At 40.1% G+C, this 27866-nt stretch overlaps 1 protein-coding gene across 1 annotated transcript in view; it reads right to left on the reverse strand.

Annotated features, from left to right (window-relative positions):
- The window catches only part of ELAPOR2 (endosome-lysosome associated apoptosis and autophagy regulator family member 2), a 169346-nt gene extending 152022 nt beyond the window's left edge, over positions 1-17324 (reverse strand). The window contains exon 1 of the mRNA XM_072764165.1: positions 17173-17324. The gene's annotated coding sequence lies outside the window, so the exon portion shown is untranslated. The remainder of the gene's footprint in view (positions 1-17172) is intronic.
- Between the last annotated feature and the right edge of the window lie 10542 nt (positions 17325-27866).

Below are 27866 nucleotides of genomic sequence, written 5' to 3' on the forward strand. Positions count from 1 at the left end.
AATATCTCAGAATGCCAAGAGTCCTTTATTGCTTACATTTACATTTTAGGCTGCTGCTGCTAAACTTTATAAACAACCTATTTGAAATGCTCACTAATGAGTTCTTGATATTCATAGATTACATTATCATACTGGAGCTTAAGAATATCAAGTACCATGATTAGAACTATAGTAGGCTAAAAATAGATAGGCATATGTGGTATAGCCAGCCATACAATGGAATGCTATTCAGCAATAAAAAGGAACAAACTATTGAATACACCACAACGTGAATCAATCTCATAATCATTATGCTAAGTGAAGAGAACCAGGCCAAAAGAGAGAAAGAGAGAGAACGCCATTGGATTCTATTTATATGAAATTCTAGAAAATTCAAGTGAATCCATAGCGAAAGAAAGCTGATCAGGGGCTGCCTAGTGCCAGAGTGGAGGAAGGGATGGATTACAAAGTAGAGGCAGGAAACCTCTGGAGGTAGTAGAAATGGCTATCTTGATTATGGTAATGGTTTCATAAGTGTATGCATATATCAAAACCGCCCAATTATATACTCCATATTTATGCAGTTTAATGTACTTCAATTAATCTTCAATAAAGTTTAAAAAAAAGACTGAAGCAGTTGTTTAGCCTTCCCATAAAATATCCAAATAACACCTTATAGCAGTATCATTTACATAAGAAGGAGTAGACTAAGAAAATGATGGCTTTTAAATGGGTTAGTACATTAAAAAGACTTAGTGTAATGCCTGGCCCATGTAAATGTGATATAAGTCTCTAAAGAAAGAGGGAATAGAAAACAAAAACATTAAAATAGTTGTGGTAAAATGACAGAACTATAGTCTATTGATTTTAATGCTAAAATGTCTTCAGTAGGGCAGCCCTGGTGGCTCAGTGATTTGGCACTGCCTTCGGCCCGGGGCGTGATCCTGGGGTCCTGGAATCGAGTCCCATGTCGGGCTCCCCGCTTCTCCCTCTGCCTGTGTCTCTGCCTCTCTCTCTCTTTGTGTCTCATGAATAAATAAATAAAATCTTTAAAAAAATTAATAAATAATAAAATAAAATAAAATAAAACAAAATAAATAAAATAAAATAAATAAAATAAATAAAATAAAATAAAATAAAATAAAATAAAATAAAATAAAATAAAATAATAAAATAAAATGTCTTGGGTAAATAGTGTTTTTTCCAATGACGGAAGTTGGGCCTTCTATGTTGGAAGTTTTATTGGCTTCTGCTTTAAGATGTCATCAGACCACCACTCCTCACTCCCAACTTAGCTCTGCTCTGTTCTCTGTTCCCAGAACTTCACAGGCAAAGAGAGACAGAACATAACCTACATTCAGAACCCTCATGGGTTCTTACTGGGGAAGTACCACAGTCAGCTCTTTTTTCCTTCAAAAAAAAAAATTCTTCTTCTAAGAAAATTTTCCCAAACAAGAATCTAGTAGAGACAGAATGAGCCTCCCACCCCACTCAACTGATCAGCATGTCTCTGTCAGACAAGAGAAACTGGACTAGGGACTCTGCACAGATACCTCATCCTCAAGAGAAGGGGACTGATGGCCATGGCCACTTACACACCTCTGTGAGTGAAACACAGCAGTACAAAGAGCTCTTTTTGTGAAAACATGTGCAACACTAACAACTACCTTGAAGCAGAGGATAGCTATCTAAAACACATGAGGAAAGGATTACTACCTTGAGATCTCAGTCGGTTCACCATCTGCCTTCAGCTCAGGTTGTGATCTGGGGTCCTAAGATTGAGTCTCCCAGTGGACTCCTGGCTCAGTGGGGAGTCTGCTTCTACCTCTGCTCTTTTCCACTGCTTGTGAGCGCTCTCTCTCAATAATAAAATCTTTTTTAAAAAATGACTAAAGGAGGGGACGCCTGGGTGGCTCAGCGGTTGAGCGTCTGCCTTCGGCCCGGGGTATGATCCTGGAGACCAGGGATCGAGTCCCACATCGGGCTCCCTGCATGGAGCCTGCTTCTCCCTCTGCCTGTGTCTCTGCCTATCTCTCTCTCTCTGTGTCTCTCATGAATAAATTAATAAAATCTTTTTAAAAAATGACTAAAGGAGAAAAAGACCATAAATGGGTGCTTGGTGGGGGCACTTAGTAAGATTCAGTACGTGGCCTGAGAGAAGCAGTTGTGGAGAGCTGTAAGTGTAGACCAGTTCTGTGGAGGCAGAGTGGGAGGCAGTGAAGTTCAGTGGAAAGCAAGGTCTCTGGGGACACACAGGTATCCCAGCCTTATAGCTCACCATTTTTGACATTATTAATTGCCTTTGAGCTTCAGTTTCCTGAAGTCTAAAAGCAGAAGGGTGGATAGCTGTGAGGATTACTGTGAATAAAAGTAAAGTGCTTCACACATTTAACTACTCAATAAGTGGTACTTGTTATCAAGAAAATTGAAGATAATTAACAAAATATTAGAATTAAGACCACTGTATAAGAGACTAGATATACAATTCATTTTAAAAAACCAATGGCTTTTCAACTTATCAGGAAAAATTCAATTAAAAGACATTAGGGGAAAGCTGCCAGAAAAAAAATAGTAAAAATACTTGGGAATATAAAGTTAGTGCTCATGAAAAGTACAGTATATTTCAGGCGCCAAAGCCAACTACATCTTCAAATGCAAATGTAAGTTTATAAAGATGACATTTTTTTTCTAAATAACTTAAAACATTTAACAGAATCCAAGAGAACATGCCAGTGAGGTTTCTTAATTTTTTTAAAATTCTTCTGAAGTTGAACCCGAAGACTACATGAAGTGAGAACAGCTGAGAAATCTTTGAAAGAAAAGACACAAGTATCTTATAGAATCCTATGATAAAATTCTGTGTACAATCTTGGTTAAAAAAAAAAAAATCAACAGTACAGAAAGTAGTCCAAAAGAAAGCAATTATTTTTGAATATACATGTCATATATTACAAATACAATAATACATTAAGAAGCATACATATACCCACCAACACAATAGATGGTATAGAAAACAAACCAATGGAGAAAGGATGAATTATGAATTGTTCAAGATACTATTTGTGAAAACTCATTATTTAGGAAATGAAGTCAGAGGTTTACCTTACATTAAGGATAGAATAAAATTCTAGAGGCGTCAAACTCTAAGGAGTAAGTACACAGCATATTGTTAAACGCCAAAAATAAATAAATAAAATAAAATAAAAAGGTAGATTACCAAACTACACAGAACATCCCCATTTTGTAAACATAAATGTATATTCATACAGAAATACATGCAAAGACACCTGATATATGTGATAGAAACAGGGTAGCCTGAAGGTTACAAGTGTGGGTACTGGGGTAACAGCTGGGCCTCACAAGTAGTAACTCAGCCATCCTGGTAGTATGAAGACCAATCTCAGAGTCTGGAAGATGAATTAATTAATTAATAAACAAAGTGTCCTAAAGTAGTACCTGGCTCTTGTTCTTATTTATTATTCCTCTTACAAATGCTAAGATGTTAGGAGTAGTGTGTTATTTGGTGGGATTCTGAGTATTTTTATTGCCTCATTTTTATAGATGCACACATACTGCATTTAATTTTCAAAAGATCAAATGTACAAAAAGGAATCATAAAAAAACCTGAGCAAATAGTGTTAATATTTATCTGCTCTTTAGATAGGGAAGCACTTCCCTAGCATAACAAACCCAGATATGTTTAGGCATCTACTGTTACTTTGGCTCAAGTTATTTCCTTCTATGCATTATTGATATGCCAAGGATATTACCAAATAGAAGTCAACATCAAACTTAAATTTCAAATGGCCAATTTTTCCCACTCTCAATTTTAGGATGTTAAACACCAAAGGCATTGTTTTATGTTTACACTGTTGCAGTATTAGAAAAAGTTGCTAAATATGACAGATTAAGAATGAATGTATCCTAGAATTGAAACACCAAGGATAAAGATTTATCTTCTTGCTGTTACATTAGGAATGTATATAACCTTGAGCAGTCATCCAACTGCCCCTTAAATCCACCACAGGAATATAGGCACAGTGTAGCAAACCAGAACTCATAGATGTGACCTAGACCATCAGTCTGTCCAAAACAGGAACCCTGCAACTTTCAAAGTACAAAGAAACAGTTCATGGCTCTAGAGATATAAAATACCTTCTTGAAAAAAAAAATTAAACACCTTCTTGGATGAACTCAATTCTGCATTCTTCTGCCTATTACCCACCAATCTTCATTTCATCCTCTAACATTATACCAACGCCTCTCATACATGACTGCACATAATGCATTTGAAGCTCACTATCATGATTCTTTTGCCTCCTCAGAGCCAACCATCCTTAATTCCTTAAGTCAGTCCTCAAGTATTTGGACATACTTTCCAAATAGTTCATTTCCTAATTGGCACATCAAGTCAACATCTCCATATGTCAATCAATATCCCTCTTCAAATATTACACTTAGGTTGAATCACTAACCTAAGTTAAATATCTACCTTCTATGAGCCAAGCACTCTACACTCCTATTAATAGAACCTAAGACACATACCCCATCATTGCTTTTAGCAGCCACATGACATCTGTGGCTTCAAAAGTACTTTTAAAACAAGACTTCCTCATCCTGTGCTTGAACATCTAAATTGTTCAAACATCTAGAATCAAAAAGGAACAGTCCAGATTTAACAATTATGTTTGCCCATCATTCTAGCCTTTCAAATCATCTTAAATCTCAATTTTGCTTTCCAACTGATTAGGCATCTTTCCCAGCTTTCTGACTTTACAAAATTTGGTTAAGCCTTCCCAAATCCAAACATCGATTAAATAGTAAAACAACAACAGCTCAGAGATTAGATACTAACACCAAAGGTACAGTAGGCCCCCCTATCCGTGGTTCTGTTACATCCAAAAGCAGACAATTCCCCTCCTGATGTATAGTCAGAAGGTCAATAGTAGCCTAATGCTACATCATTCACTTCACTTCACCTGATCACATAGGCATTTTATCACCTTACATTATCACAAGAAGAAGAGTACAGTACAGTAAGATAGTCTGAGAGACCACTTTCACAAAACTTTCACTATAGTATATTGTTATAATTATTATATTTTATTATTGTTGTTAATCTTACTAAGTCTAATTTTTTTTTTCAGATTTTACTTGAGAGAGAGAGAGAGGCTATGAAAGAGACTGCAAAAGGGGAGGAGGGGTGAGAGGGGAAGGTAGAAACAGACTCCCTGATGAGTAGGGAGCCCAACACAAAGCTCCAATCCAGGACCCCAGAATCAGGACCTAAGCAGCAGCAGACACTTAACTAACTGAGTGACCCAGGTGCCCTGAGCCTAATTTTTGACTTTAACTTTGTCACGGGAAGGTTTGTATAAGAAAAAACATAGTATATATAGGGTTCAGTACTGTCTAGGGTTTCAAGCATCTACTGGGTATCTTGAGATGTATCCTTCGTGGATGAGGAGGATTAGCATTACACAAAAGACCTTCCTTCAGATTAGCATTCATTCCTTAAATTAATAACCTTAGGGTACATTTGTTCAAACAGCCAACAATCTGCCTAATTATACCATCATTCAGCATATATTGGTGCTTCTTGGCCCAAGGATACATTTCAGATGCCTTACTGAACATCAAGAACCACCACATCTCAGGCAGCCCCAGTGGCCCAGTGGTTTAGTGCCGCCTTCAGCCTGTGGTGTGATCCTGGAGACCTGGGATCGAGTCCCACATCAGGCTCCCTGCATGGAGCCTGCTTCTCCTTCTGCCTGTGTTCTGCCTCTCTCTCTCTCTGTGTCTGTCACGAATAAGTAAAATCTTAAAAAAAAAAAAAAAATCTCTTTCATTCTCCAGATTTATTGGTCAGCTACCCTGAGCCAGTTTCTGTGCCTTCACTCTACTTGCTGCACCTCCTTCTCAGGCTCATTCTCAATTGCTTCTCATTCTCCTGGCTTTTTTTTTTTTAATAAGATTTATTTATGTGAGAGAGAGAGAGAGATCAAGGAGAAGGGGCAAAGGGAGAGGAAGAGAGAGAGAATCTAAAATAGATCCCCTGAGTGCAGAGCCCAACAAGGAGCTTGATCCCTCAACCATGAGATCATAAACCAAGCTGAAATTAAGAGTTGGACACTTAACCCACAGAGTCACGCAGGTGCCCCACTCTGCTTTTTAAATGCTGGTGTTTCCCTGAGCCGTTTCCTCAGCACACTGCTGTTGCTGCATGCTCAGAATCCAGATGACCTCATCAACACCAAAGGTCTCAAGTACCTCTCCTGGGCTCCTGGCTCAAAAGTTGTCTCTCTGTTGCACTCGCAGACATTCAGCTGTCTCTGGGAGAGCACTATTTGGATGTACCTGGGGCACTTTAAACTCAGGATGTCTATAATGAACTCATCCTCTTTCTTCCAGACACCCAGCCTCCTCCTCCTCCTAAACGTTCAATCTCAATGAAAGGCTGAGCATTTACCCAGTAGCCCAAGAGGAAAAACCCAGCAGTCACGGGAGATTGCAATGTATCATCATCCAGGGCCACCCTCCTCCCCCGCCTTCCGTCAGTTGCTTAGCTCTTCCTTTTCTCCCCATGGAGTCCCCTAACTGATCTTCTTGTCTCCCTTAAGATCCCTCTTTTATAGTCCTCCATTCACCAGCAGAATAATCCTTCCAATTTGCTGTCAGTGGCTCCCCATAGGTTTCCTGCCTTCCTCACAGCCTACTCATCTCTCGCCACTCCTACCTATGTGTCTTCACTCTAGCCCTTGAAGTGGTCATAGGCGTTCACTCCTCTGGGCTGTTACTCAGCCTATTTGCTTTGACTGAGATACGCTGTCTTCTGTGCATCCCAGAATACACTTCTGGAAATCTTTCAAAACTCAGCTCAAACAGAACTTTTTGTGAGGCCAGGGCTCTTTAATCTGATTTAGTTGCCCTTTCTCTGTGCTTCTGTTTAACCCTGTGCATGACCCCCGCAAAGCACTTAACCCATCTGTACTATAATCATAGACTTATGTATTACTAGTTTTCCAGTGAGAGAAACTCATAATATGAATGCATAAAATGCTAAATGAACAAGCATGTCAATGGCCATTGCAAATGAGTAACAGATAATGAATTAGGGCAGTCTTGAAATTTCAAACACAGAATCTTAGAACAAAAGACTGTCAATCCAAGCCCAAGAACTCTTAGTCACTTTGCAGTTGCTTCATTATTTTTGCCAGCCAAACAGATGATAGATTTCATTTACTGTAGGAATTTAATAAGGTACTATGTACCAAACACCACTTTTAAAAATTAAGTTTATTCCTATTTGATACATTAAGTATTTTCATACACATTTTTAAGGTCTAAATAATTATTTGAAAAATTATTATTATTATTATTATTATTTGCTTTCTCTGGGTATTATCTCAAAACATGTAGACAGGCGGAAAAATATTTTCAATATATATTGAATGTTATCCTTACTAAATGAAGAGCTCATATATGTAAGAAAGACATTAAGTGAAAACAGAAACTCCCCAAAAAGTGAAATATAAAAAGCTAAGTGATATGAAAAATATTGACCCTCAGTAGCAATTAAAGAAATATAAACTACATCAGTGAGACGCATTTTCCACCATTAAATTAGTAACAAATAACAATTTTCAATGTTGGCCAGGATATAGTTCGTAACCTTCGACCTAAGATTTCTACTACAAATAATCTAGCTTCCATAATAAGAAATTCAGACAAATGTTTTGTGTAATTATAACATTTTTAAATTACAATTAAAAACCTTAGTCTCGCAAAATTAAGTTTATTCATTCAGCAAGCAAGCATTTATTATGTATTTACTATGTCAAGCATTGTTTGGGGTCAGGGGTAAAGCAGCTTATTTTGAAATAGAGAAAGAAAAAGGAAGGGAGAGAGGGAGAAAGGATATAGATTGTAGCCTGTCTTTATGGAGCTTGTAATTTATGGGGGGGGGGTCATAAAAACAAAACAAATAATTAGAATATATATTATAATGGATGCTGAAAAGTGCTATGGAGAAAAATAAAGCAAAAAATAAGGATAGAAAGGAAGAGGGTGCTATTTTCAACAGGTGCCCAGAAAAGGCCTTACAGAGAAGATGACAGCTGAGCAGAAACCAGAAGCAGACAAGGGAGGAAGCCAAGCAAACACCTGAGTGAAGGAAGGTCCAAGAAGAGCAAAGAGGTGGCTCCTGAGAAAGGCTCACACAACACATTCCAGAAAGAGCAAGGAGACTTGTGAGGCTGAGGCCGAGTGAAGAATGGAGAGAGTAGTAAGAAACAGCCTTTCTTAAGCCTCGTTAGAGGCTTAATAGAGGCTGGATCGTATTGGGTCCTGTCAGCCGCCATTGGTGCTTTGGTTGTGAATGAAACCTTACAAGAGCGTTGAGCAGTAGAATAATGCTGTTTTGAATTGTTTTTATGTGATCTCTTACTGCTCTGTTGAGATCAAACTAAAGAAGATGTAGATGGGAAGTTACAATTCAGGCAAGAGAAGATGATGGTGTGGCGAGAAGGTGAAAATTTCTGACCACATCTATCTTGTGGCAGAGACAAGAGGGTTTACTGATAGACTGGATATATGATATGGGAGAAAAAGAAGTCTGTGGAGACTCCAAAATTTTAGGCCTGAGCAACTGGAAGGGAAGAATTCTCATCAAAAGAAATGAGGAAGGAGTAGGTTTGGAGCAATGACAGGAGCTCAGTTAGACATGTCAGCTTGGAGGTAACTATCCAAGTCAAGACACCAAGCTTTGCTTCCTGGGAATCCAGGGAAAGCTCTGTGCAGGAGATATGAGTCTGAGAGCTATCCACATGGAGATGGTATTTAAAGCCTAGAAACCAGATGATATCACCAAGAGCATGAGGATGACAAAAAAGATAAAAGGGCCAAGGATGAAGGCCTGAATAGCCCCAGTGTAAAGAAGTCAAGTAGATGAGACAGAACTATGAATGTCAGAGAAGAATCACAGTGAAGCAAAAGAAAAGCCACTTGGAAGCCAAATCCAAGTCTCAGCAGTGACAGAGCGATCAGGTCCAGAGTTTCTGACAAGGCAAGTAAAGATGAGGAGTAACAACTGGATTTGGTGAAGAAGAGGTCATTGTTGACCTAGAAGAGTGATTTTCGGTGAAATGGTGAAGTAAATGACTTGTAAGTGAACGAAGGCAGACATTCAAATGAAGCAATATTTTGCAATATACCACGTTAAAATATTGTATCACTATTATGGAAATATTTACAAAAAAGTGTTATTGCCACGGGAAAATGGTTACAAGACAGGAAGAGATATACTATGGGCTCACTTGTGTGGTTTTGAAAAAGAAAACATGTAAGTAGAAAATGACCCCAAGTGGAAGAACTAGAGCTGACTTTTTTAATACTTCCTTTTATTTTCTAAAATGTTCACAATGCACAACTTGCATAATTAGGAAAAATGCTCCTGCAAAAATACTTTCCTCTCCACTTTCCAGCCTTTCACACTTCCATCCATCCCCTCAGAAACACTGTTCTTAACTTAGACAAGCATAGTAACTACTACCTGGCATTGCATTAAAATTTGCAAAATATCTTCAAATGCACCAGATTCTCCCAGTAACTCTAATATGGATAAGGCAGGAGTTACCATCTCCATTTTCAGAAAATGACTCAAAGAGGTTGATTTGCTCATGGTGGCAGAGCTCAGGTATGAATTAATTTTTGAGGCCCTTGATACATCTACTGTAACAAGAAGACATTTTGCAGTTGGAGCAAAAGATATATGCAACAATCTCCTCCCCATAAGTAGCAAAATATTGGGAGACATTTACCAAGAAGGCTGACCATACTTTTTTAATATTACCATTTTTCTATTCCAATGTCTATTTCAGAGAAAAACATTCATTAATTTTCATGAGTGGATGGTTTTTCCATCAGGCGTTAGGCTCCTCGAGAGGGATGACTATGTCCTCTGCATCCTGTATTATTAGCAGCAACTGGCCTCCTTCTGAGTGTATAAAAGATAACAAAGAAATGCTTGCTGATACACTTGATGGTAATGGGAGGAGCTCATGCTCTATTTGATGTGATTACTGTAGGAGTTTCTAAAATGCCCTGCAGAAAAAGCAAGTCAGCTTCAGTTGCAGCTGAAGGAGCTTTAACAATGAGATCCCTGGGTTTCAGGCAACTTAACTGTATTCCTCACCTTATACCTAGGACAGTGGTTCCCCTACTTCAGGGTACAGAATAATCCCCTGGGGAGATGGTTATAACAGACTGCGGTGCAAAGCCCAAGAAATCCCATTTCTAACAAGTTCCCAGGTAATTTTAACACTGCTAGTCCTAGGATCACATTTTGAGAACCAAGGACTTAGAAGAAAAAAACCTATAAAAGTGAAGATTTGAATAAGCAATAAGTAGTATCCTGAATTCCAGAGCTATAAACTGAGTTGAGAGTAAACTTCAATATATCCTGATCACTGGGTTTTTATTTCAGAGTCTTAAATTTGGTATAACTGAGAGATGATGTCAATTACGATTAAATGTACTACAAAAATCAATTTCTTTTTGTAATGGAAAAGGTGGGAGCCACCCACACTACTTTATTTTCAAGGCAGTGATTAGTGCTGCCAGAAAAGAGGACCTACATCTTACTCATCTTTAAAACCTTCAAGTGTCTTACACATAAAGATACCTAATCACTGTTTGCTGAGTAAGATGATGAAATCCTGCCCTCAGTGAGCTTATCGTGTACTTTGAGGGGAGAAGAGGAGGGTGTTCAGAGCCTCTAGTACCTGGTATGGACCTTTGCAGGACTTAGAAAAAGGTGCCCCTTCTGGACCTATGAAACGGATATAGGTACTCCTTCCTGCAGAGGGATACAGAGCTGTACCAGGACTGCTGGCTGGCCACACACACAGTGGATGGATTCTAGCTCTCACTGTTGGGTGCCCTTCTACAGGGCACAACTCACCCATCCATACATGGTGGTCCTGCATGTGCAAAACATTTGTACAACAGCATATGCATGCCGGAGGGTAAACAATGGGCTGTGATTAGAATTCAGAGAAAAGATCCTTTGTCTTTAGCAGTTAAAGGGTTGCGGGGTTAAAAGAAGGATACAGAAATTGATCCCCACCAGGAGGCTTCCTTTGTCTGAGATGTTCTGTAATCACCAAGCAAAACCTTCATCCAAAATCCTACTCATCCTTTAGGTCCTAACCTAAACGTCTTTTTTTGGGAATATCCCTTATCCCAGAGTAGAATGGCTGGCTATACACTCCCACTGCACACAGCAACTTCCCACCCTATCACTATGGCAGACATGCTTATATGGTGGGTGGTATTTTGATTCTGCCCCGAAGAGATTATAAACCACAATGCAGGCAGGGCCATATGTTTTGTTCATTGTTCTACCGCCAGTACCTGGTACTTAAGTACACAATAAATATGGGTTTAATACTGAAACAGTACACATAATTTAGATTAAGAAATGTGAAAAGGGACAAGAATTACCCATGGTTTCTTCAGGGGGAAGGAAAAGACAACCAAAACTTGACTGGTGTTTTCTGACAATAAAGAATTATTATAAGATCCAAGACACTTCTGAAGAATATACTATGATATGAAAATGTGCCACTCTATACTATGCTCTGCTATTTCCATCCCTTGTGCTAAAATATGACACTTCACAGAACTGTCAACTCTTAGTTTTACATTGTAAATATTGATGGTGTGAATACTTGTTCACATTTGCCTAAAACATGAGAAACGATTCTGAGCACAAGAACTTGAAATGGAAAATCACCTCCCCAAGCCTAACAGGCAAGATTAATTATCTTAACTGCTTGAAAACAGAGGCTGAGTCCTAACCCCTTTCTAGACAGTGTGACTTTAGAATCCCTGACACCCTAACCCATAGCTCATGACCTTCAGAGGCTGCCTGCTGAAGGACACGTCTCAACTGTTGCTCTCCAAGTCTGAAACAGAAGATATGGCCATTTGCAACTCTTCTGATTTACATGGACTTGGAAGACCCAGTCTCTTACCTACATTATATAACCTACAAAGGCTATATAATAAAATTCTACTCTATCACCCCCGCCTCACCTCCCAGTTAATACTGAAGCCATCCCCACCATTTCACAGGAATCACCCTGGCATTGAGTACCAGAAACCCAAAGGTCAAATTCAATCTTCTCTTTTCGGTCCTCATATTATTTGAGTTTCCTTGGTCAAATGACACCAGAACCATCTCTTTTTTTTTTTTTTTTTCCTTCAAAGGCTTTTCTCACCTTCCTCGCAATCTGTACTGTCCGTTTCCCTTACTCTGGCATTACTTAACGTGTCTCCTTTGCCAATGCCTCCATTTCTGCCACCTTTAATGTTGGTAAAACCCAAGGCTTACCTTTTGCCCTCTCTGTTCTCACTCCCTGAATGATCACATCCAATAAAGCAGTCTCAACCATGCCTTTTATTCAAGTGTTTTCTCTTATCAGCCCAGACCAGGCCCCTGAGCCACATGGCATGATACCCAACTTCCTACTGAGCAACTCTACTTAAAGTCAACCTCTCCAGGGGTACCTGGGTGGCTCAGTGGTTGAGCATCTGCTTTCGGCTCAGGGCATTCTCCCAGGGTCCCAGGATCAAGTCCCATATCAGGCTCCTACAGGGAGCCTGCTTCTCTCTCTGCCTATGTCTCTGCCTCTCTCTGTGTGTCTCTCATGAATAAATTTTTTTTTTTTAAAGTCAACCTCTCCAGAACCAAGCTATTCATCTTGTCTTCCTCACAGAAGTTAGAGGTACCATCTTCTCATCAAGCCAGGGCCTTTCATTCCCTCACCCTCCACATCCAATCCCTGGAAATTCTACCTTCCAACAGCATGCCCTCTTTGCCATCTTCATTGCTACTTCTTAACTGAGACCTGTCATCCTTTACTTGGATCACGGCAATTGCTCCTAGCAGGTCTCACCTCTTTCAGTCTCCTACCACACTAATATGGATTCCATATTGGTGCCAAACTAAAGCATGTTTTTTTGCTCCTGATCTTTACATTTTTCCACTGCTCCTCATCATCTACCAAATGAGGGCCAGCTTCTTAGTATGACATAGGGCCCCCCTAGGATCAAGCCTCCTCTGCTTGCCTCGCAGACCCATCTCATTAAGTTCTCCATAGCATGCTGCATACCAGCTACAACCTATTGTAACACAACACAGTTTTGTCTTTCTGCCCTTTTTCAAACTGTGGGATTTTTTAAAAAGATTTTTATTTATTCATGAGAGACACAGAGAGAGAGCCAAAAACATAGGCAAGAGGAGAAGCAGACTCCCTGCGGAGAGTCCGATGAGGGACTCGATCCCTGGACCCTGGGATCTCAACCTGAACCAAAGGCAGATGCTCAACCATTGGAACTACTCAGGTGCCCCTTCAATCTACACCAGAAATGTCCTCTGAGCCCACACTCACATCTCATCCCTACCTGCTTGGCAAATACCTCCTCATTTTTCAGATCTCAGTCACCTCTTCTACAGGGCCTTTTCTGATCTAACTAGATGTGAGCCCTTCTTTCTTCTCTCATGACCCCAAATCACTTCACTGCTTTGTTTACATTTCTGTCTCATCCTTACCCAATTAAATTTTATTTTTCTAATTTGTAATTTCCTATCATCTGACATGTTGCCTGGCACATAGCATAAGCTCAATAAATGCCTAAGGAATAAAAGCTGTTTGCAAAAAGTCATCATTCTCAAGACTCAGAGACCAGTAGAATTGTATTATGCAAGATTTTAGAGCAGTGAACTAAGAATCAAGCTAATCTGTGATTTAATTTTCCAAATTTAAATAATGCATACATAATCCACTTAGTTCTTTTTACTCTCATGCACTGTATCTCCTAATACTTTTACTCCATCTCTGAATCATCTGTTGGCCCTTATCATTATTATTTTTTTTTTTTTGCCTCTGGCAGTCCCATTAAGTCCGATTATTCAATGAGTCAAAAATTCCATACCATTCCATTCTTGGATAAACCTATCTTCTGAACCTCTGAAATCTCCCCATAGACCCTTCCTGAAATATCAGGACCCAGGTCTACTAATCCAGCAATAATCAACTTTCACATTTCCATGGATATTTTTCCTTTAATTTATGTTAATCTCATCCTCCCAATAGAAACAGGTAGGTCTGTTTTTATAACTATCATTTTACAAGCAAAAAAACTGGTGCCAAGAAACCCAGAGGATGCTTATCCTTCGTAAGTTTCCCCATGCACAGCCTGAGAAATTAATTCTGCACTTTCTGACATCCAGTCTTCGTATTTTTTTTCTTTCAACACCATTTATGAAAGTCACATCCTCTTGTCCTTCCTCTGCAGGCACACTGACTTTATTTTTTTTATTTCTGTCTCTAAAACTATAGCTTTCCTGTATGCGCTTGGGCTTCCACCCTGCTGATCTGATTACCAGCTGAGCATTCATTCCAAAGTCATCATTTTTCTCCCCTTTTCAGCTCTGTAATCCCATGATTTGACAAAGGAAGCTGTACTTGGTGAGTTTCACCTCAGAGTCCCATCCTCTGCAAAAACCTAAGTGAAACGTCACCCATAACCCAATTGTCTTTTTTTTTTTTTTCCCTGAACTCTGGCAATTAAAACTTGATTGGCCCCAGGCCAATTTCCTGGGCCTCTCTTTTGTCTTCCCTTGCTTTTTTCTAAAACCAAGCAAGGAAAATCAGTCTACTTTTATAAAAATTACTGATGAGGGTGAGACTCAAACCACAGGAGGACAGTGAGTTTTAAAATCACAGACTTTTCCATCCTTTTCAACATTCTCTCATTATGAAGAGCTGGTCTTAGTTTCCAGCTTCTGATCCTCACTGCACCCTCTCACTCTGCTCCCAGCACATAGTTTTCTGTTCTATTGCGTGACATTCACCTCCTTTTCTATTACTCAATTGTAGAAAGGGATAAACAGGTAAGAGCGAACACAAAACAGTTACTTTATGACTTTGTTCACCAGAATTAGCCCACCATTCCATAACTCTACCTCAGAGGACACCTCCTCACTACCTCCCAGCACAAACAGACCCTAACCCTCAGAGCCTGAACAGCACCTGCTTTTCTCCCTTTCCTCTTAAAAACAATGTCAGAGAGAAACAATAATCAGTTCCATAAAACTGTCTCGGCTAGTTAGACCAGATGCCCAAAAGCGGAGTCAGCCCCTGTAAGACTGGTTGGCCTCTCCTATTTCCAAGGGAACCTCTCACTCTCAGACATCTCACAAATGTTGTCAGACACCAAGAAGAATATCAATGCATCCGTGCATCACCATTTCTAAAATCACAAGCCACAGGCAAGCTCAATACTAGCCTCCTATATGAGTCATGCATTTCTGCTTTTTATGGGGGGGAGGGGGGAATTCAAAAGAGATCTCAAGGAACTGAGTCAGTGTAATTTCTAAGTCAGTGCAACAAAGAGCTGGGATGAATTGAAGAGAGCCTTCCTGAACTTTCTGTCATCTTCCTGCCTCTCATTTCAGCATTTCTTTGTCAGCTGCAGGCTCTTACTCTGTTCTTTCTAGGTGTACATGTGTGGTCCATGTGATCATCTCAATGATCAGCCTAGTTGTAATGAGCAAAAAGCATCCCTCCTCTGGCCTTAACTTTCACCCTAACATTTCAAGTAGATTCTTCATTATTAAGAATCAGTGTCGCAAAGAGCTTAAGACATTTCATTTCAAAAAAAACAAAGGTACGTTGTGCATTTTGAGGCCAGGGGCTGGAGGCTAGGCTTTAGGTTTGTCCTGTTAGAACTGTTTGATCTGAGGATGTCCAAGAAGCAGCTTTCTGTGGAAATCTGGAAGAATGGATCCTTCCCAGGTGATAGGTGAAGTTGAAGAGCACAGATTAAACTACCAATTATATTGATAAACTCTGAAGTTAAACATAGCTGTTTGTTGAGAGCTTGCCCTGATTTCCCCGACTGCAACATTCCTGTGTGCTCCCGCATATGCCTTTGATTTGATTCACTCTCATTTCAGTCTATCCTGGGACTCGTATTATGAGAGAGAAAGATGAAATTCTGAGGATGATGGACAATGTCCAGAACACAGATACTCTATAATTCAAGCCTGGGTAAAATTCAACAGTTACAGCACCACACACAAAGCAACAGGGTCTGGCCTGTCTTCCCAGAGGGGTAATTGGCTAACCTATTTTTGCTATACAAAAATTAAAATGAACCATCACCCTGATTCCTAGCAATCTTCCTAAAAACAGTATCCACTCCCCATATCCTGCCCAACATAATCACTCAAAGTAGGTCAGAAATGTTGCTTCCTTCCCCTCATTGATTTTCATTAAGAGACTGCACTTTCTGGAACACTAAAAGGAAAGATACGCACCCACTACAGGTACCAATGACACCCCCTGTAAATTTTTGGCACATTAAGTCCAGTTCCCCTAAAAGCAGGAGAAAATCTCATCACCCGTAATTTATTCTTTTTGGCTGTTAATCAACAATAATCTCCAAGTACAAAATAAACAGTGGCCATGCTTCAGCCAGATGAACACCTCCCAAGACGAGCATGTTCACTCTGTCTTTTCTCATTTTCTAGATAGCCAACCCGCCTCTTTCCTAAGTACACACTCTTTTATTCTCCCTAATTCATATCCACCTTGTGCCAGGCGGATGCCAAGTGATACCACACACGGGCCGAGCAAGTCCCCGGGGCCTCATCAGGCAGCCGAGCGCCGAGCGCGGGCGACTGGGCAGAAGGGGTCTGTAGGGCCCTCGGGGTCAGGGGAAGGGAGGGGCGTGGAGTCACCGGCAAGGGGGCGCGGGGGCGCGGGGGCGCGGGGGCGCGGGGGCGCGGACCCCTCTCGTGACCACATGCGGCTCCCGAAGCAGCTGCGAGAGGTGGGTCTCCGAATTCCCCCAGCGGGGCGCCCCAGGCTCCTCGCCACCCCCTTGCTGAAATCAAAGTCCTTCGGAGCCCTCCGAACGCGGCGCGAACAGAAAAGCATCCCCCGAAACACCGCGGAGCCACACGCCCCCTCTCGGCCGGCGCCCGGCGGGCAACTCCACCCCCGGCGAGGCAGAGCCCCGAGCTCGGGAAGGCAGGAGGCGGCGGCGCGGAGGCCCACACGCCGGCCTCGGGCCCCCCCCCCCCCCGCCCCGAACTCCAGGTGGAGGACAGGTGCGGCTCACCTCCAGGCAGGGAGGAAGCGGGCGGCCGGGGGAGGGCAGGTCCCCCGCCCAGGCCGCCCGGCAGCCGGCGAGCGCCCAGCAGCAAATCCAGGCGGCGCTCCAGGGCGGCGCGAGCCCGGCGCGGGCAGCCCCCGCCCGCCGCCCCCGGCCCCGGCCCCCGCCCTGGCCCCCGCCCCCGCGCCGCGCCGGCCCCCGGGCGAGGAGCCGCATCTCCGAGCCGCCGCCGTCCCGGTGGGGCGCGCTCGGCCGGCCGCTCGCTCGCCCCCTCCGGTCCGCCGCGGAAGCTCGGCTGCGCTCGCTCGCGGCCGGGCAGCCGGCGCCGGTGCTCCCGTCACGCCGGAGGGAGGGACCGCGGGGCGCGGGCGCGGGCGCGGCGCGGGGGCGGGACGCGGGGCGGGGACGCGGGGGCCCGGCGCAGGTGGCGGGGGCGGGGGCTGCGGCCCGGCGCTGCCAGTCCCGAGGGCTCCCCAGGCCCGCCGGCAGGGGCGCTGCGGGCCGAGCCGGGGCGAACCCAGGGCCGCGGACCGCGTCTCCCCCGCGGCGGGTCCTGCCGAGCGCCGCTCCCGCCCCGCGCACGCACGCGGACGCGCCCCGGGAGCGGCCCCTCGAGCGGCCCCTGCCGAGGACCGCAGCGAGCCGCGCACCGCCCGCCGGGCGGACCGGGCTTCGCGCGGGGCGGGGCGGGGCGGGGCGGCGCGGAGGAAAGGGCCAGGAGGGAGATGCAGTTGATGACTCCGCTTCCTCACCTGTGTCACGGGGCCAGCGACCACACCCGCCCCGAGGGTCGCTGGGGCCGGACGACCCGCTGCTGGAGAGCCGGGAGGGCCTGGCCGCGGCGGCCGCGGTAGCTGTTGGGAGCCACGGCGGCCGCAAGCACTGCTACGGTTGGTGCCATCTCTTGGGGAAAACGTGTGACCTTGGGCAAGGAAGCTCCGCTGTGTCTGGAGGAGGCAGTTCTCCCCCACGTACGACTCCTGGGGTACTCTCCATGTTCTCTAGCTGGATGGTGGGCGCTCCTGGTGAACCAAACCGACCTGATGCCCTCCTCAGCTTGGGGGACCTCAAAGGTCCCTTCTTGCTCGGGATTCAGTGATCACTTGAATTACCCTGTGGTTCAAAAGGAGACCCAAGTTTCGGATAACTGAGTACCCGAAGAAATGGACCTGGCAGACTCATAAATTGACCTGAATGTATCTGTGTCTCTATCTCTATTATTTTTTTTAATAAACATTTCCACATGGACTGTGAAACTCTCTCTCTCCTCTCTCTCTCTCGCGTTCTGATTATAATACTGTATGTTTATTGTAAACATTTTGGAAAATACTTAAAAGTATCAGGAGGAGTGTAAAAATTACTAGGGATCCCATCAATGAGACATGACACCATTAATGGTATTAGCATCCTGAAGAATTTCCTTCTTGGTCTGTCAGCTGCCTGTGTACTATAAAACTAGAATTATAACTTGTAACCTGCTTCTATTTTTCCCTTAACATGAATATTTTCTTAAGTCACTGAAGTCTCTGACAACACAGCTTTAATAATTGTCTAATAACATCTATGCTTTGGAGATACATAATTTACCATTGGATATTAGGCATTGTTTCTCGGGAATTTGATGTTATAAGTAATTCTAGGATGACTGCCTTTTATATATAATCTGTTCACACTTCTAGTTTTCTATGATGCCTTTCTAGACTTGAAATCACTGGGTAGCACTGTATGTGTATTTTTAGTTTTTGATGAATAGCACACAAATTCCCTCCAAAAATTTTATATCAGTTGTTTCCAGCTGTTTGAGCATTTATTTAACATCATTCTAGATTTAATAATGCTTTATTTTTTTTAAAGAAGATTTTATTTATTTATTTATTCATGAGAGACACAGAGAGAGAGAGAGAGGCAGAGACACAGGCAGAGGGAGAAGCAGGCTCCATGCAGGGAGCCCGATGTGGGACTCTATCCCAGAACTCCAGGATCAGCCCTGAGCGGGAAGGCAGACGCTCAACAGTTGAGTCACTCAGGTGTCCCTTAATAATGCTTTAGATGTTTGCCAGTTTGGCAAAAAAGGGAAATGCTATCTTATTAATATTTTTAAATGTATTTTTACGATTGGTGACATTGAATAATTTTTCATATATATTTACTGGCTATATATTTCCTTCTCTTGTCAGTGTGTGAATTTTCCACTGGCACTCTGGCCATTTTTCTATTAAAGCTCCATCTTTTTTTTTTTTTTTTTTTGACTGGTTTGTAAGCAATCTTTTAGGTTTTATGTACTACACATTGTTTACCATATATGTCACAAGTACATTTCTGAGTTTGTAGTCTTTTAATTTTGTTTTAGGGTGCCCTTTTTTGCAGACTGTCATCTTTATGGACTCAAATGTAACATTTCCTTTTGTGATTTCTTCCTTTGTTTTATCCTTAGAGATACCTGTGCATCTACATCCTGTAAATGCCTATAATTTCTTATTTAGTTATATTTTCTTTTTACAAATTTTTTATTCTTTAATGCATCCAAAATTTATGAGTCATATCATATTGTTTTTTCATAATATAATGAGCAAGACTTAACAACATGGCTAATGGACAGTTTTTTTCTTTGTAAAAATAAAGATTGTCCAATTCAGTGCACGTAGGTTAAATGACATTTACAGATTTTCCCAAGTGAGACATCTTGTCACTCTCAGTAAATAACTTTTCTACTAACAATGAAGTCACAGAAAGAGAAATTTAAAAATAATACCATTTATAGGGCACTGGTTCAGAGTCTGACTCTTGATTTTGGCTTAGGTCATGATCTCAGAGTTGTGAGATTAAGCCTCACTTTGGGCTCCAAACTCAGTGAGAAGTCTGCTTGAGATTCTCTCTCATGCTGTGCCCCTTGCCCCACTTGCCTGTGTGCTCTCTCTCTATCTCTATCTCTCTTTCTCGGTAAATAAATAAATAATTAATTAAATAATAATACTTTTAAAGTAAAATAAAAAAAATTATACCTTTTACTATTGCACCAAAAAGAAGAAAATACTAAGGAATAAACTTAAACAAGGAGGTGAAAGACGTGTACTCCAAAAACTATAAAACATTGATGAAGGAAATTGAAGATGACACAAACAAATGGAAAGATATCCCATGCTCATGGACTGGAAGGATTAATATTATCAAAATGTCCATATATACAAAGTAATCTACAGATTCAATGCAATCCCTATCCAAATACCAATAGCAATTTTTCACAGAACTAGAACAAATAATACTAAAATTTGTGTGGAACCACCAAGGACACCAAATAGCCAAAGCAATTCTGAGAAAGATGAACAAAACCGGAGGTATCACAATTCAAGATTTCAAGATACACTGCAAAGTTGTAGTAATCAAAATAGTATGGTACTGGCACAAAATTAGATACAAAGATCAATGGATCAGAGTGAGATCTTAGAAATAAATCCACATTTATATGATCAATTAATCTACAACAAAGGAGGTAAGAATATACAATGTGGAAGAGTCTTTTCAATAGATGAGGCTGGTAAAAGTGGACAACTATGTGTAAAAGAATGAAACTAAACTACTTTCTACCATCATGCACAAAAATAAACTCCAGATGGATTAAAGACCTAAATGTGAGATCTGAAACCACAAAAATCCTAGAACACAGGCAGTAGCTCCTCTGACATTAGCCATAGCAACAGTTTTCTAGATATATCTCCTAAGATGAGGAAACAAAAGCAAACAGAAACTATTGGGACTACAACAAAATTAAAAGCTTTTGCACAGCAAAAGAAATCATCAAGGAAAAAAGAAAACAACCTACTGAATGAGAGAAGATATTTACAAACGATATATTCAATAAAGAGTTAATATCTAAAATCTATAAAGGACTTACACAACTCACACCAAAAAACAAATAACCCAATTTAAAAAATGGGCAGAGAACCTTAAATAAACATTTTTCTCAAGGCACACAGATGGCCAACAGATACATGAAAAGATGCTCAACATCACTCATCATCAGGGAAATGCAAATCAAAACCACAATGAGATATCACTGCACACCTGATAGATTGACCAAAAATCAAGAAGAAAAGAAACAAAACTTTGGTGAGAATGTTAAGAAAAAGGAACCCTTGTGCACTATTGGTAGGAATGTAAATTGGTACAACCACTGTGGAAAACAGTATAGAGGTTCCTCAAAAAATTAAAAGTAGAATTACCATCTGATCCAGCAATTCGACTACTAGGTATTGACCCAAAGAATGTAAAAACACTAATTTGAAAAGATATATGCACCCCTATGTTTATTGCAGCATTACTTACCATAGCCAAAACATGGAAGACCTAAGTGTTCATCACTAGACAAAAGGCTAAAAAAAGAAAAGATGTGGAATATGCATATATATATATACATACATATATATGTATATATATATATGTATACTGGAATATTACATAGCCATAAAAATGATATCATGCTTTTTGAGACAACATGCATGGCCTTAAAGAGTTTTGCCATGTAAAATAAGTCAGACTGAGAAAGACAAATACCATATGATTCCATTTCTAGGTTGAATCTAAAAAAAAAAAAATTGAACAAGCAAAAAGCAGAATCAGAACTATAAATATAAAGAACAAACTCTGATGGTTGCCAGAGGGGAAGACATGGGAGGTTGGGCAAATTTGAGAAGGGGAGAGGGAGAATACAAGCCTCCAGTTATGGAATGAGTAAATCATGGGAATAAAAAGTAGAACATAAGGAACAGATGATGATATTATATTAGCGATATAATGGGACAGATGGTAGCTACCTGGGTGGTTAACATAGAATAATGTATAAACTTGTCAAATCACTAAGTTGTACACCTGAAATTAATGTACAGTGTATGTCAACTAGTCACAAATAATAATTTTCTCATAGCAGTCTTACCTATAGAAAAGACCTTGACTTTAGGTAATTAAAAGCAGCATACAGACTGGCAAAGAAAGGAAAATTTCAAGAAAACTCTAGTTCCCTTGTCCCCGTTCTGGAATCTAACTCAGATTATTCAAATGGTTTGTGATGATCTGATCAATAATTTTACTTTTAAAAGTCTAGTTATAAAAATAATATAAAATTCCTAATGAAATTTGAGGGAGGGGGTGTTTAATTGTGAAAGTTTAAATAGCTTAAAGTCACTAGGTGGTCATAAATTTTCCACTTTCATTTATGCAGTACTTTCCTGAAAATTGAACCAAACTTTGCTAATCATCAAAAGTCATTGCTGTATCCAAATGATACTAAACATATAGATTTCTTTAAATTTTCTTTTTTTATTATTATTATTATTATTTATTTATGATAGTCGCAGAGAGAGAGAGGCAGAGACACAGGCAGAAGGAGAAGCAGGCTCCATGCACCGGGAGCCCGATGTGGGATTCGATCCCGGGTCTCCAGGATCGCGCCCTGGGCCAAAGGCAGGCGCCGAACCGCTGCGCCACCCAGGGATCCCTAAATTTTCTTTTTTAAGTTAGATCATATGGTAGTGTAATAACTCCAAATTTTAGAGATTGTCTAGGTACACAAAGATTAGGAAAAAAATCTAAATTAATTCAAGCAATAAATTTTCTAAGAATCCATTTTAAACAGTCAAAATGAAAAAATTAATGAATTTTCTGTATTTAGTTAGCAAAGTGATAATAGTTTTGACAAATGTATGTTGTTTATTATACATTCAGGAGGACAGGCATTTCTGGAAACCAATCTGACAATATACATTAAGTGCCTTTAATACATTTATGCCAGAATCCAGTAATTTTTAGTTTCAGGACTTTAATTTATGGAGTAAGTAAGGAGTACAAAGTTCTATACAAGAATACTCACCATTGTCTAATACAATTAAACAAGAAACAGCCCACGTCTCCGGTAGAGGAATGGTTACATGAAATTACACTACTTCACATGGTAGAACTGTATAGATTTTGTAAACTGTGTTTCCCAAAGTATAGTAAATGAGTCAAGGAAATGTTATCCTATAATGTTAATGTAAAAAACCAAGAAACAAACTTTAATAAACAATATATTCCCAGATATAGTGTGTAGGGCAAGAAGTAGTGTTTAAGTGTGCTTTGTAGAAGGAATATGACTAGAAATCAGTATGTTGGCAGTGATAATCTTTTAACAGTGGCATACAGATATTTTTCCTTTTATTTTTTACAGATTCATTTTCAATTTTTTCATAATTATCATAGGTTATTTTCACAATCATTATGAGTTATTAGACTGTTTGTGTTCTTTGATGCCTACCAATCCTACCTCAAGAAATCATCAAAGATACATACAAAAATGTAAGGACAAAAGTGTGCACCAGTGTTATTTGTCAAAGAAAATAAATAAAACCTAAATATCTAATATAAGGGAAACAGTTAAGTAAACAATAATATTCAGTGGTATATCGTTTCAACCCAAAGAATTGTTTAATGAAAAGTCTCTGACAGAGGGAAATGCCCTCAAGAGAATTTCAGTTAAATGGGAAAAGTCATGACACAAAATTTATATACAATCGATACATCCAATAAAATAAACATATAAAAAATGAACAGGAGGCTAATTTCAGGGGTGACTGCCTAGAGAATAAAGGAGACTGAGTTTGGGAAGGAGTATAAAAGGGACTTCACTTGCACCTTTATAGCTGAAGGGAAAGAAGGAGGGAAGGGAAAGAGAAGAAGGAAGTATCTGGAGCAAATATGACAAAATGTAACACTGTTTCATTGGTGTTGGGCGCTATTCTTATAATGGCCAACATTTCTGGAGCACTTGATAGGTAGATACCAGCACTGTTCCAAAAGCTTTCAGAGCACTATTTCATTTAACCCTTAAAACAACCCTGTCTCATAGGTGATCTTACTGTCCTCATTTTACAGATAAGCAAATAAAGGCACAGGTGGCTCAGCAAGATGGAGGGTGAGATTTCAAACACAGGCAGTCCAATTCTAGGGCTCAAAAGGTTAGTTTGTTTTTGGTTTGTTTGTTTTTGGTTTGTTTGTTTTAATTTATTTTTTTACTTTAAATTCATTTAATTTAAAAGGTTAGTTAAAAGGTTAAAAGGTTAGTTTTTGGCTTGTTTGTTTTAATTTATTTTTTTTATTTAAATTCATTTAATTAACATATAATGTACTATTAGTTTCCGAGGTAGAGGTTAGTGATTCAACAGTCTTATATATAATATCCAGGAGATTAGTTTTATTACCCTCTGTATTTTTCCATATTTTTTAAATACTTAAAAATTTAAATTACACATTGAATATGATCTTTACTAGTTTTTTTTAATCCATATTAAAAAGACTGAAAGGGATAGACCAAATGATTCACAACGATGTTTTCTGGAAATATGATCTGGGTGATTTTTTTTTCTATTTTTCCATATTTTTTCAACACTTCTAATTTTTTTTTTACAGAAAATACCTATTGGTTTAAAACAAGATTTAAAACAAGAAAGCTGAAGTATATTAAAATAGAGTGTGATCCTTAAACTATTCTTCTATCATATCCTGCATTTTATATATCAATTTGTCCACCATATTTTAGATAACTAGTAGGGGAAGAAGAATGGGGGATTGGGAAGGATAAATAGAGAGGATTCAAAAAGGAACAAAAATGCTTATTCAAAAAATGGAAAATAGGTCATATGAAGAAAGGCTAAATTAGGGTGTCTTGATTTACTGTCTCTAAGTCCAGAAAGACTTTTACCAGTGGGATATGTGTCCCTTGCTCTCCATTTCCTTCAAGCATCAAAACAAAACTATTTTTAGTAAAAGGAGAAAAGTTTTTCACTTGGGTATACAGTTATACCTTCCATGAGAAGTTGTGGAGATATTAAAAAAAGATTATGAAGTCAGACAAACCTGGATTTAAAGTCAAAACTCCATTGCTTGCTGGCTGTGTGATCTGGGGAACATTACTTACTCTCCCTTGGCTTCAATGTCTTCTCTGTAAATCAGAGTTAAAAATGCGTAGGCTTGGTTTGCAATGAATTCATAAATATAATGAGTTAATGTGCCTAAAGCATTGCCATGCTTATTGATGTATTTGTAGCTCTTTATAAACGTTTCTTCCTTTTTTCAAAAAGATTTTATCTATTTGAGAGAGAGAGAGAGCACAAGCAGGGGGTGGGGCAAAGGGAGAAGCAGGCTTCCTGCTGAGCAGGGAGCTAGATGCAGAGCTCCATTGATTCCAGGAACCCAAACATGACTCAAGCAAAGGTAGACACTTAACCCAGGCACTTCTATAAATGTTTCCTCTTAGGAAATAAGAGCATTTTTCTACTTGAGTCCAAAAACCCCCAGGGTGGGCTGGGGAGGGAAACACATTCAGTGTCTTCCTAGAGATCAAGGATTTTCTCTGAGAATTTTTTATTTTGTATTTGCATTTTGTTGATAACCAGAAAAATTATACATGTATAGATAAACATATACTTTTTTTAGGTTATTTGCATGTCACTCTTTAATGCAAAATGTTCCTACCTTTGTTTGCACTTGACTTTATGACCTCTAAGTTTCATTCCCTGTATGCCAGCCACACTGGCCTCCCTGCTGTTCCTTCAACAAACCAAATGTGCTTCTACCTTAGGGTCTTTGTATTTGTTGTTTCCTCTGCCCAGAATTCTTCTTCTTCTTCAGGTCTTTACTCAAATGTCCTCTTTACTCAAATGTCCCAGTAAAGACCTCTCTGGCAACTGTTTCTAACATCCTTGACTCTCCCTACCCATTTCCCGCTTTACTCTTCTCCCTGGCAGTGTCATCATCTTGCTTGTTGCCTATTTTACTTATTGTCTATTTCTCCTCACTAAAATGGAAGTTCCATGGAAATAGGTTTTGCTTTTGCCTTCAATCGCTGTGTTTCCAGGTCTAGTACATAGGCACACAATAAATATAGGTGGCATGAATGAATACATTATGAGATTTTCATAAATGAGAGCAATTAGTTTGTTACTGTTAATATGAAATATTTCAGATGTATAACAATGAATTTAATAGTTTCTAAAATTCATCCAAAGATGAATTTGAGGGAAATCCTCAAATTCTTAATTTGAGAAACAAAGGATGAGTCAGGAATAATGGAATCCACTTTATCCAGTGTAAAGAAAAAGGAACTTAGTGCACAGTATTGGGTACTTTGCAAAATGTCTTGAGGGACCAGGGAACAGCGCTTGGATTTACACAGCCAGGAGACCCACAGCTAGGAATGACACCATACCGTCTCATAATACTGCTGTGGTGGGAACTCCACTGCAGCCTTCACATGCCACACAGCGTATGTGATGTTAAAAACTAAACATCCAAAAAATAATAATAATAACCCTAAATATCCAAACCTCTGTGCCAACTAGAGCAGAAGACCCAAATGGCCCTGTTGCCTTGTCAGCTGGAAGAACTAATCTACACTCACACAGCTGCTGTTTCACATTGCTCACCCCCTTCTTCTGAATCTCATGTGAGGCCATTTCCTTGGCAAAAATCTAGTTTTAGTGTACAATCTGGTTACAAAGGAGTCTTGGGAATTTTTTGGCTAGCTGTCTCACCTCTTTGGTTCAGTAAGACATGAAGTAGGACACATCGGGTAAAAGTGAGTCAAAGTACACTTTCTGCAGCAGTTCCCCCTCCTGCCACTCAACCTGTGAAACACCCGCCCCCCTACATTAAAACTTCCATCTCTGGGGGATGTTCATTGCTCTTCTAACTCGGTGACAATCCCACCTTGATATCCTGAAATCTATCAGGTAAATTAGAAAGTTAACTACCACCAATCCATCATATATTAAAAACAAGGGGGTTGCTATTCAGTAATAAAAAGAGAGGAACGATCAACATGATTATAACTTGGAGGAATCTCATAGGGCTTTTTTTTTTGTTTTAAAGATTTTATTTATTTATTCATGAGAGACACACGGAGAGAGGCAAAGACACAGGCAGAAGGAGAAGCAGGCTCTCTATAGGAGCCGGATGTGGGACTCCATGTGGGACTCCATCCCGGGACTCAGGGACCACGCCCTGGGCCCAAGGCAGGCGCTAAACCCCTGAGCCACCCAGGCATCCCTCTTATAAGCCTTATGCTAAGGGAAAGAAGCCAGTCTCAAAAGTGTGCACACTGTATGATCCCATTTATATGGCACTCTCAAAAAGACAAAACTATTGTGATAGAAATCAAATCAGTGATCATCAGGAATTACAGTGGTATTAGCGAAGGGTGACGAAAAGGAATAACACAAGGGAGATTTGGGGGGAGTGATGAAATTGTTTTGTGTCTTGATTGTAATGGTGGTCACACAAATTGACGTATGCATTAAAATTCATAGAATTTGGGATGCCTGGGTGGCTCACGGTCCTGGGATCGAGTCCCACATCAGGCTCCCCACAGGGAGCCTGCTTCTTCCTCTGCCTAGGTCTCTGTTTCTCTCTCTCTGTCTCTCATGAGTGAATAAGTAAAATCTTTAAAATAAATAAATAAAATAAAATAAATAAAATAAAATAAAATAAAAAATTCATAGTATTGAACACCAAACAAGTCAATTTTACTGTATGTTGAAGAATTAATTAAAAAATATGGTTCAACCCAGTGACTACTAAAGTTAAAACCACTAAAGTTGACAATATGTTAGGTTTTGTAGACATTAAATATTTATTAAATTTGAAAAAAACTAGGGAAACAAGAGAGGAAAAAC

Source organism: Vulpes vulpes, chromosome 7 (genome assembly GCF_048418805.1).
Source record: "Vulpes vulpes isolate BD-2025 chromosome 7, VulVul3, whole genome shotgun sequence".
Lineage (NCBI taxonomy): Eukaryota > Metazoa > Chordata > Mammalia > Carnivora > Canidae > Vulpes > Vulpes vulpes.